Source organism: Lichenostomus cassidix, chromosome 3 (assembly GCF_008360975.1).
Source record: "Lichenostomus cassidix isolate B80296 chromosome 3, HeHo_3.0, whole genome shotgun sequence".
Taxonomy (NCBI): domain Eukaryota; kingdom Metazoa; phylum Chordata; class Aves; order Passeriformes; family Meliphagidae; genus Lichenostomus; species Lichenostomus cassidix.
In genome coordinates, this window is record NC_139483.1 from 110936361 (window position 1) to 110948557 (window position 12197).

The window sequence follows — 12197 nt, forward strand, 5'->3', positions numbered from 1 at the left end:
GCGGGGGGGGTTCCGGGGGGGTGTTACCGCTCTCCCACCTTCCTCCCCCTCTCCCCGTGCGTGGTACGGTCCGCTCCTACCTCTCGGCGCCCTCACTTCGCCCTCCCGGCGGAGCCGCGAGTGGCTGGGGGGGGAGCCATAGCCGCTGCCTCGTCTTCCCGCTCCGTCCGTCCTCCCCTGCTCCCCCCCCCCCACGGGCCGGACACAGTTGGTTTATTCCGAGAAGCCGGCCGGTCTTCTCCCCTTAAACCGCTGGGTCTCGCACGTCTTCGGCCATTTCCGACCGAACCGGCGGAAGTTGCCGAAGTGGCGGCGGAACTTAACGAAGGAGGGCGGAGATAGCCGAAGCGGGGGCGGAGATAGGCGAAGCGGGGGCGGAGATACGCGAAGGGTTGAGGGCGGGGAGCAGCGAGACTCTCGCCTCCGGAACCTGCCGGGAATAGCCGAAGCTTCCCCCAGCTCGGCTCCCCCCGCACTGCGCACGCGCGCCGCGCCCGAGCTCTTTTTCCCGCCTAAAAGGCAGGCGCGCGCCCCGCTGTCCCTCACGCCCTCTGCTCCCCTCAGGGAGGAGCCGCCATGTTGTCAGCGCCCGACGCTACCTCGAAGGGCAGCTGCAGCCCGGCCCTGTGGGCGTGCAGCCCTCTGTGTCCCCCTAAAACCCTGTCAGTGTCCCCATGGAGCTCAGTCAGTCCATGCAGTGCTGTGTATCCCGCAAGAACCCCATGAGGATGCCGCCATGGAGCTCAGTCATGCTCCAGGCCGTATAGAGATGTGGACACAATGGTTGCCACTGACCCCTTAGAGACGTTCAGGTGCCTCCTGGCAAAAGGGGGTAGAAAAACCCCCTTTTGGTAACTGATCAGCAGATACTAAATACCACTATGGTTTGGAGTTTGTTACAAAATAACATCTAGATCCAAGCTGGCAGGCTGGCATGAGCAGCACCAGCGGTTACATGTTGTTAAGTCAGAGAAGCTATGTAGAAATCGGCAACAAGTACCAAACATAGAATGCAACAGATGGTAACTGAAGCAATAGAGGGGGGGGAAGCAATGAAGAAATAAAGACGAGGGGAAAAGGCAAGTAACAGTGCCAGCATCTTCTCCCAACAAAGCCACGTCACACGAGTTCAGTCCTCTGCTTATGCACTCTAATTTTATACATTAGGAGCTCCGTGAACGGCATTCATATCTATGGGAATCAAATCCCACCCCAAAACACACAATCTGACAACTTTGAGGGAATTAGAGAGTTTTTCACAGGAAGTAATGGAGGTTTATCTCCACGAATAAAGAGGGTGGTGTGTTTCTGGCCACAAAGCTCCAGGAATCTCAGCTTTAATAAAACATGAGCACTTCCAAACGGCGAAAAACCACTTTTCCATCGCTCTGCGCTTTTTAACAGTCATTTACACATGTGTAAAGAATGAGAGGAGAAACTAACTTTCATTCTGAGATGAAAAACAAGCGAGGGGTGAGGCAGGGCACAGGTCTGCCCTTTGATAAGCAATACAAAATCCAATCTCGCCACAGGGAACGTGCTGTACGGAAGGGAATGGGTACTGCAGGCTCAAAGAAACAATATTTTTTATATTTTATCAGGACAAAAATTTTAAAAAGACTATGACTACCACGCGGCGTAAAGACAAAATTACCATTCGAATCAGTGAACACACCCACGTTGTCCTACCACACACATCTGTTCCCACTGTGCCACGGCTCGGGGTTTTGAATTCCACCCTGATCTACCTGGAGCTCTGCACAAGGAAACAGGGAGACAATCATTCCCTTCAGCTCCTCACCGAGGAAGAAACACCAGAGGAGGATGTGCACTTCAGGGACAACTCAGGAGAACAATACTTCTCACAGCTCTCAAAAGGAAACAAGCTGTCAGGATCAGCAGCCTGTCTGGCAAGTCTCCCTTTCAGGAAGCGCTATCAAGGCTCTTACAGATTATATTGACAGAAACACCTTCAGATTTAATCCCCTTCTCTGTCTGTTTCCACTTCTTACTCTAATAGGAATTGGTATTAAAGAGGAGTTTTCAGCTTCCCTTCCACCAAGTGAAAAATCCACTGCTCTGCTGCCTTCTGTTTATTCCAAAAGAAAAATTACTGCAATCAAATACCCTCATTTCCCACCTTTTCTGCCATCCGGGCTTTTGTTTTCTCATATACACATAAAATCTCCACATCAGAAATGGACCCTAAAGGGCAGAGTCTATAATCTATGATTAATAATATTTTAAACAAGAAAATAAGTTGTAGATAAAGTTGCCCAGCATTTTCCTGGCAAGGAGAAGCCTTTTACCCCTATCAGCTTCCAAACCTGTTTTCCCAAAGGAACAGATTCAATTCACAGTGCCAGTCCTGTTAAAGACTTTGAAACTCCATGGTGACCTTGAGCTGAAGCTGACAGGACTAAAAACATTGATCCTGCTGCATGGAAGGCTGCAGATGCAAAGTGAAGCCACCTAAAAAGCAGCTACAGTTCAGGGCCTGGGCTTGTTACACCTTTAGGAAGAAATTCTTCCTTGTGAGGGTGGTGATGCCCTGGAATAGAATTCCCAGAGAAGCTGTGGCTGCTCCAATCCTGGAAATGTCCAAGGCCAGGTTGGATGGGGCTTGGAGCACCCTGGGACAGTGGAAGGTGTCCCTGCCCATGGCAGGGGTGGGACTGGATGATTTTAAGGTGCCTTCCAACCCAAACCATTCTGGGATTCTGCTCTCAGAACCACTTCTTTAGACACCTCTATATCATTTCATGCTGGGAACCTACCTTATATTACCTTTCAAGTTGCTCCACACTTGGCAGCTGCAGCTGAACACAGTGAATGCCACGACACCTTTTTGTCCTTCTCTCTACTCAAATAGTCCCTCTTTTCCTTACCTTTTCCCTCTTTTCCTTACCTGCAACACATTCCCTCTTCCTCATCCCACTTCCTCCTAAGCATGTCTTGTATCCTGGTGTCTCCAATCTGCTCCAAATTACATTGAGTCATTGCGAGCAGGTATTAAGGAGTTTCAGAGCCAGCTAGTGCACATTTCCGTGGCACACTTCCATGGCCTGAAATAAACCTCAGAAAAGCACGGAACAACGATGGGAGGGAGGGGGAGAACCCTGAGCTTCCAACTTTTCCCTGCTGCAGTCCTTCTGGTACATCTTTTTTAATCTCTTTCTCCTCCCTTCCACAGGAGACAGCACCAAGGTCGGACCATCTGCGGATTTTACAAGTTCCGTGGAATGTTTTCAGACCGCACTCTTAACCTCAGACACTCCTATCGGATTTCATAGGATTCAGCCACTTTTTAGCCCCAGGGTGCTGTAGGTGCTAAATAGATTATCTACATCTCTCAGCCACGATGGAACAACTACACAGCAAAGCTCAATTTTTAATCCTGCCGAGACTCCGACTGCTTTTGGCCATCAGGTATCCCACGGCTTCGCGAGAAGAAATGTTAATCTGGAATGCTGGCCAAACTCCAGTTTAGGTAATTATATTCTGACAATTTACATTTTCCCTGCAGTTTTTTAATGGATGTGGAATTTTTTTTTTCTTCTTCCCTTACTTGATGACATAAAAGCAGCGGCCTGGTCGTGCTCCTGCTGTTGGAGCAGCTGCCAGGCTTTGCAGCTTAAGCAGCTGCATTTCAGGGGTAGGTAAAGGCATCTCAGTACAGTTAAATAAAGCCTTTTGAAGACCCCACGGGCACGAGAAGTATTGTAACAATACACCCCACTGCTGGCCATAAAGCCTGGCAAGGGCTGGAACATGAAATGAAACACCCAGGGGCAATCTCTGGCCTAGGAGAGGAAAAGTCAGCACAGGAATGGACACACAGACATAAAGGCTTTTCCCTCCCAAATCCTAATTCTGCTTTGGACCCGGTGCAGCCCCAGCTGGGATCCAAAGAGGAAACACAATGAACTGTCAGCATCCTGCACAGAGGAACCACTTCCTGGGGGCAACAGAAAATCAGCTTATAAAAGCAGTGGAAGCTTTTGGCAAGACGCTGGAGGACACTGCCTGGTGCTTAAAGGGGATGAGGAAAAGAAACGCCTGTTCCCTTGTTAATGAGGCACACTTACTGCTTTAATTTTACCTGGCTTTGTAAAAGAAATACCACGGGGCAAGAAATGGACTAGAAGGCTTTTTTTGGGGTGGAATATTAAGGACCACACTCTGAATATGCTGAGTTGCACCTCCACTTGTTTGATTAGGGGCAAACATTGCAGATAAATTAATTAACTGACTGTATTATCATTGGATCACAGAGTGGTTTGGGTTGGAAGAGACCTTAAAGATCATCTTGCTCTAACCCCATTACTACAATGCTTTGTTTATAAAACCCTACAAAACCACACTATGTTCTTCACACGAACCTCTACAAAAAGGCTAATTTTCCTATTTCAGCAACAATTCTGTACGTTCTGAGAGATGAGGACAGTGCTGACAAACAAACCATTAGATGGGCAGAGACACATGTAGCTTTCCCTCCTCCCCAGTAGGTCCCAGATCCCTATCAACCAAAGCACAGTATTTTTCACAAGTCACTTGTTGACCAAAATATGGTTTTCCCCATCCCCAAAATGACCACAATGAATTTCAGTGAGATGGGTCACTCCTGGCCTTGGTGGAGCTGGACAAGGTGGGAGTGGATAAAGGTAGAGGGAGTTTCCTTCCCCTTGCTCTGTAACAGCTCACAGCAATTCTACACCAATCCAGCATCAAAATAAATTCTCTAAAACATATCTAAAACAGAATTTATCTACAGAAATAATTATAAAATCCAGTTAAGAGACTGCCATACTGCAATACTCCTGGAAATTTCATGGACTCTTGAGAAAGATGGAATCCAAAGCAGGAAGCAGCAGCCCAAGCTGGTGACAGCCAAGCAAAACCCTGACTGGATCTTGGCAATGGCTGAGTAAAGGCAAAAAATACCAGCACTGCCTCTTTCCTCAAGGCTCCTTCCCCTTCCAAGCCCTGCTGCACTAAGGAATCAGCTGCACTTCTGGAAAATTCCCTTGAATTCCTGGAGTATTACAGCTAACCATGCTTCCCCTTCATCTCAACACAGATGCTTTGAAGTTTTCCAGAGATACCCAAGGAAGAAGAGACATCCAAATACCTCGACTAGCCCCAAACAGATGGCAGAGTTCTAAATACAGACACATCTGGTAACCACTGGTATGAAAAAGCTGGCAGGCAACAGCTTATTCTGCTCTACTAAATATTCCATAATTTGAACGATATTTCAACAGCAGTTAAAAAGAAACAATCATTTTGCTTCTCTATAACATAATCCCCAAACACCTACATATTGTATCTGTGGCATAACTTGGGCATTACACTCTTGTCTACCAAAAGCACTTCTTTTTTCTTTTTTCTTTCTTTTTTTAATTAAGTATTCAGCACTGTCTAAACTCAAATTAAAAGTGACTGCAAACCAAACAGTTGGGTGAAATACAAAAAGCATCGTTTTCAGCCTGAGCTTTGTTGCACCAGGCTACCAGACTCGAGGCTGCGATGCTGCAGCACTTCAGCTCACCCTCGAGTCCACACAATCTGAGGAGCCTTGACGAGCTGCCAGATTGCTGAGAGTGCTTGAAAGGACTGGGGGAGTGCAGGCTCTGCTCACACAGACCTGTGTGCTTAAGCCAGCTGTTCCATTTGGCCTCAGGTTCAGCTCCCACGATGTAAACCAGGGATAATTCTTCCTTGTCAGGAGGACAATCTGTTGGGAATTATCATCGTCATGTAGTAAAGGCAGCTGGGAAACACACACCCTCAAAGCCCCTCACCAAACTCAGACCTTAAGCTTGTACACCACCCATGGTCACCCCAAATCCACTCCCAAAACTCCATTTAAATAATCTTCTGGGACACTGTGCCATGGTTCTTTCTGCGAGCTGAGTGAATCATCTGTGCTTGCTAAAAATCCAAAGCGATGGCAGGCATAAAACGATCGCTCTGGATTAAAGTCACTTTGGGAAAAGCCTGTAAAAGGCTGTCTGCTGGGATTGTGCTGGAGGTCTGCTGGAGATCCCACTGTAGGGTTTGGATGTGTGCAGAGAGCTTTTAAAAATGACTAGAGAGAAAAAGAAATACTCTAAGGAACTGGCTGCTAAGGGAGTCTTAAATTCCAGATACAGAAGGAAGAACAAATACTAACAGTGGGGCCCTGTAAGTCCAGGGTGTAAGAGCCAACAGACCTCTGAACAAAATAGTCACTGAGCAAATGAGAGATGATTCTGCTGGAGACTTTTGGCAAATAGTGACGATGCTGTAATAAAAGCTGCTTGTGATCACTCAATTCAAGCCCATTTTCCACAAATTGACTCAGTTTAAGCAAAACAAAAGCAGGTCTGCGAGGTTTTCACTTTCAAAAAGTTGGGGTAATTAAGCAAACTAGTTTGAGAGGCTGAATGGCTGAAAGGCTCCAAGGAGAAGACCTTGAAACGGAAAAAGAAAAAACCATCTGCCATTTGCATCCTGAATGGAGAAAGTGAGTAAGAAGCACACATGGGAAGGAAGAACATGCTGGAGATTGGAGATAGTCAGGGTGAAGCCCCCAGGCTGAATAGAGATGCTGCTGTTGGGTCTGAAGTTCTCCTGCTCCCACCAGTGTCCCCCTGGAATCACAGAAATCTCCATGAAGAATTCCCCTGCGTAAGGACGGAGAATGGGGAAGACTAAGCTCTCAATGGCAGACAAAGCTCGAGAACTGAAGTGAATCAAAATCTAAAGCTATGGAAAAACTGATCACAAAGTGCCCACGAAATCAAAGTTACGCCGTGCTAAAATAGCCTGGCACTCGTCTTTGATAAAATAACCACAGCCTTCTGACAAAAAGGCAGTTGGTCTTATTTATTGGGATTTTAGCAAAGCAACCAGAAATCTGGGGGCTGTTTGTAAACGGGGAAAATGGGGATCGATAATGACAATGCCGAGATCGATAATAAACACTCGCGTGTGTTAAGTGCTGCAGGTTTTTAAAAAAGCATCTCACAATGATAAATAATAATAAATAAGTGTCAGCACTTTGAGCACAATCTATTTCAAGGCCGAACTTTACTACAGAAAAGGCTTTAAATTTTAAAAAATAGATATCTATGTAACACAGGCCTGCCGCCAAAACCGACCACTAAAATAAGGAAGCAGGTGGCAGCTGCTGCTTTTTCCCAGCTCAGAAGGTACTTCCTCCTTTCCACAGCTCACTCAATTCAGTTCTTAGGGCATTCTGAAATCGACTCTAAGCTGAATCATAATGAAAATATTTCTTAAAGTATAAACCTTCCATGGTTTTTCTTCATTCGTGCAGGATTTTTAAGTATATTTGCAAAAGCGCAGGACCGGAAATCCAGAGTCTGATCCCTTAATACTGAAGTCAACCACATTGCATAATCCCATTAATACATTTATCAGGCTCCATCTTCACAGTAATCACGTTTTCAGCCCTTTACACAATTCCCATTAGAAGGCTTTGCAAGCACCTCCCTTCGTTTGAAGCTCTTCTGCTCTTTTCCAGACTAAACTTCTTCAGAGCCTTTTGTTCTTGTGCCAGAATTGTCATTTTAACTGAAATAACTCTTCTCCCTCTCTGGTATTTACACCAGTGTATTTATAGAGATGGAATCTAATTTTTCTCTGTCTTTTTTTTGTCACCACCTCACCATCCAGGCTCCTTTAATCATTTTGGGAACCAGATGCCCTGTTCTCTTGATCATTCCTACCAGATGCCCTCCCCTGCACCTTTTACAGCTGGAATCAATCTTTCTCCAATGGACACGGAATGCAAAGTGGATTTTAAGCAATGCCTCACTCAAACCTGCTGCAGTGGCATTCGCAGCTCCTTGTCACCACTGGAAATAATTCAGTTGACAAATGTGATCCCAGAACGTATCTTCATCATCAGGACTTCAAAATTATCCCATGGCTGATTAATATATCCCAATTCCCACATGGAACCCCCAGCTTTCTGGCAGAGTTTGTATTACAAGAACTCACATTTGCTTACAGACAAATAGTCCTAAAGTCAGTCATTCTTCTCCAGGGATCTCCTGTTTTTCCTCTTTTGATGACACCTCCAAACCCCATTAATTTCTGCTCTATCATTAGTCAATACCTTGATTAACATCAGGCTTGAGATCAGTCCATGAGGAACACTATTGCTAACTTGCCTGCCAATCCTTCTTCACCCATCCTGCCTTTTCTGCAGGATTTATTGATGCAAGCAGGAGCAAAATACCTCAATTCTGATTGATTTAAACTCTCTTGCTTTGCATTTTTCGGTTTGTTGGGTTTTTTTTCCCCTTAATGAAAGGCTGATTTTTGCTGGTGAAGAACAACAAAGGCAGATTTCTCCACAAATCATGCCTTTGCCTGATCTGCAATGCTGTCCTATTTTTACAGTTGGGCATCTGTAAAAATTAATAAACAATGCAAGTCAACCCATTTGATGTTAAAAATGGTAAACCAAGTTTCTTAATGACTAGTCTGACTTTTTAATTGTACTTAGGGTTTATGTCACAAATTTAAAAAACAGTGAAAAAGACATGTCAAACTCGTAGTTAAATAAAATTAAGCTAAATGTGCTGAATACATAGTTTAAATTAAAACAAACTGGTTTGTTGTACAAAGGAATTCTGCAAGCTATAAATAGAACCAGTTTCTATCCATTCAGCACGTCTTCAGGTTTCCTGAACTTTAAACAAAATTAATTTCTATTCTCATGCAAAGAAGAGCTGATGCTCAAGTAAAAATTGCTTCAACTTCCTCATCAGAGAGGAGAGAAAGTGATGACTTTGTCCAAGTCTTCTTCATTCACCAGTCCTGGAGCACTTTGAGATCCTCCAACACATGGCAATGCTTTTGTTTAATCCATACCAGTATTTTGCTTAATCTATACCCATGAGTGCAAGATCAAACAATAACTTGCCCTTCCAACAACAGCAAAGTTCCACTAAAACCACTACATATGTCGAGTTTTAAATTCAGTCAAATTTAAAGCTGAAGAAAAATCCTCCCTTTCTCCCACCAGTGACAGAACAATACTATGCTCTGCCTTTTTTTTTCTTCTTTTGGTAATTAAAAATAGGCTGAACTTTAGGAGTGTTATTGCACTTGAAGCAGCAGAACAAAGTGCATCATAAAAAGATGCCACTGGGATCACTTCAAGCCAAGAAAATTGCAAACATTTAGAAGGAACGAAGCCAAAAACACAGAACCAGATTTAAACTTGGCGTGTGCTGTGGCAGGAGGCCAGCGGCAGCAGAACCTGCTGGAGGAGTGTGGAGAGGGAAAGCTCCCTGCTGAGTCCCAGGTATGATGGGCCAGGCAATGGGGTGGCACAGCTGGCACAGCTGGCACAGCTGGCACAGCTGGGGGGATCAGTGAAGCAAAGCCACTGCAGCTCGCTGGGCTCAGCTGGGAAACATTCTCCTCATATTAAGCCATGGCATTAATAAACATTGAGCTGTTATCCACCACTTGCCACCTTCAAAGAGCTCTCAACCCAATGACTAATTCTCACAACCACCTCCTTAGGAGGTGCTTTAGAAAGATGAGAACAAAGGCAAAATGGTGAAGTCATTGGCCACAGCTCCTAAAAAGCAATTTTTCAAAGCAGAGGAGCACCAGGCTGAAATTCAAGGTTTCCAGTGACACAGCCCCTTCAGTAGGTGGAATTTCCCTCGAGTTTCTTCGACAGCAGAACACATCTACAACCCAAAACACTTGTCCCCAAACCTGAAACTTCTGATTTATATAACCTGAAATATATAAAGTTACTTCTCTAATGTGTGTGAGACTGATTTTGTGTCTTCTCCGTGCAGGCAGAGGAAGTAAAATGGGTGAAGTTATGGTACGATGGAGATCAACAGGAAGTTTTGGCCACTAAACTTGCATTTCAGCTGAAGTGGTTTTAAACAAGGGGGAAAAAAAGCACCTAGCTGAGCTTCCTCACTACAAGGTCAGTAAATCACAATTCCTAGATTCTCTTCTTCATCACGGTTCTTCCTCCAGCAAATAAAATTACATGAAAATTTACCAGAAAGCTTTGAAACATTCAGGTTTCTGGCAAACTCTTGGAGAAAAGACTCACTGAGCATCTCTCTTACCGATGCTCAGCTCAGTGGAGATCTCCAGAGGAGACTAGACCTAAAAAAATATCTTAACAAAATGCCAGGAACAAGAGTAAGTTACTAAAGGGCAAATAAACCCAACACACTTGTGTTTCTAAGCACCTCAACAACGTTATCAATAAACCCAGATGCAGCCTTTGCACAAAAGCTGCAGCAACAATCGATTCAAATGGATGGCACTTCTGTAATGCCCCTATTTGACTCTCGAGCTGAAGCAGATAAAAATTCAAAGATTGGACTTCCTTGGTATTTTTATGTTAATCTGCACAGCTTTAGGGAAATTGTTGCGACTCGACTCCAATTCATTCCGTGCAGTCAGAGCCATTCAAGTACCTACCAGCAATTTTCATACCCCTCCAAGTCTATCTCATAAACTGTCATCAACCCAATGCATTATCTTTCCTGAAAAAAAATCTGTCAGGAGCACCAGGCAAGCTCCCCCTCGGTTCAGATAAGCAGAGCAGACCTGACTCATCCTCTTTTTTTCCCCTTTCATCTTGATTTGTCTCCTTTACAATGTATTTTCCTGTATAGCACGAGATCAGGCTACGTATATGTACAATGTGTGTGCAAGGAACAACAAGAGAAAGAAAGTGGTTTTTATCTTCACCTTTTCCTCCTTCTAAGAGTTCCTTTTGCTTCGCCTTCTTGGAGGTATTTCAGCATTAAATTCAAATGAATTCTCCCTTTCTCTTGCTTTTGTTGAAAGAAAACAACAAGACATGTGAGAAACCCAGCCAGGAGGAAGTGCTTGCTGATCTGGAGTGCTCGGACTTGCTCAAGCCTTCTGCTGCGTTTCTGCAGAAAGCAGACAAGCAGCTACACCTCACTCTGGGCTACTTTTGCCCCAGCTGCCACTGCATTTCAACTAAAAACCACTTTTACTGCAAATACAGATGGGCATCCACAGGCCTGAGGTCTGCACGGACACAAAGGGCTCCTGCTCTGGCTCCCCTTGAAAAATCTCATAGAATAGCTGGAAGATTTCCCTCCCTCCTGGGGACTGTCTGGGATCCACTCACGCAAACTGGAGCTCCACCTCTCCCCGAGGCCCCCTGAGTACCTGGGCTATCCCTCGTGCCTCACTGCCTGTTTTTCATGAACTTATGCAACCTTCATTGCCCTTCAGCCCTGTGTCTCTTTGCCAGGCTTGCCTGAAACAGGCTGGCAGGTTCAGCATTTATCGGGGTGGCACAAACATTGGGGTGATGGGGTGAGATTGAGGCTCATTTTGTAAGCAAACAACACAGATGTTTATTATGAGCAGAAATCCCAACCATTCACAGTGAGACAACCTAAAGATTTAGGTGTAACGACGCAGGAAAATCAGTATTTGGATGAAATTTGGAACAGCCAAATGTCTAAACACCACGTTGATAAAGAAATCCCCCAGCCCAGCTTCTTGGCATCAGCCAGCACTGAAGTGACACTGCCAAGGTCAGTGACAACCCAGGTAGAGCAAAAGCTCTAACTCACCAATCCCTTTAATTCTAATTAATTCTAATTAGAATGCTTCTCATTCTCTTTTCACCACCATTGTGATTTTGTTTTCTTTTCAACATGGCCTTTGAGGCGACATGAAGCACCAAAGAGCAAGGAGCAAGAAAAGTCCTCAGGTGGTCAAAGATTCATTACAACAGAGAGAATCACTCCCTTTATCCTCTCTCCAGCCCCCACTTAATTGAGCAGCCTGATAAATTGATGAATTACAGTTAAATGATCTTGCTGTGATGCCTCTTGCTGATGAATGAAGAATATCCTGCCAGAGTCTCCTGGTTTCCTGTGATGGATTTGAGCCCAGGCTGCAACACAATTCCTTGTGACTGACAAGCTCAGCTATTTTCACTCTTAATCTTGATAATATTTGATTGAATAAATCCAAGGTCATCATTTCCTAGGTGGATAAATTGTTCAGAATATCACCAGCCCTCCAATTACTTCAAACTGCATTAAAAAAAAAAAAAAAAAAAAAGTGAAGAATATTCACATAAGAGCTGGTGAGAACTCAGCCTCATAGCTGGGAATTATCTACACCAAAAACAAAGCTCTGCT

General features: G+C 44.7%; 1 protein-coding gene across 6 annotated transcripts in view; it reads right to left on the bottom strand.

The window, feature by feature from the left end:
• The window catches only part of EXTL3 (exostosin like glycosyltransferase 3), a 127611-nt gene that overhangs the window by 108438 nt on the left and 6976 nt on the right, over positions 1-12197 (bottom strand). For 2 of the 6 annotated variants that reach the window (XM_085057178.1, XM_085057174.1), the window contains exon 1: positions 81-311. The exons of 1 other annotated variant lie outside the window; for it this stretch is intronic. The gene's annotated coding sequence lies outside the window, so the exon portion shown is untranslated. Of the gene's footprint in view, positions 1-38; positions 315-12197 lie in introns of those variants that run through there. 3 more of the 6 variants (XM_085057179.1, XM_085057176.1, XM_085057181.1) reach the window with 2 other exon arrangements.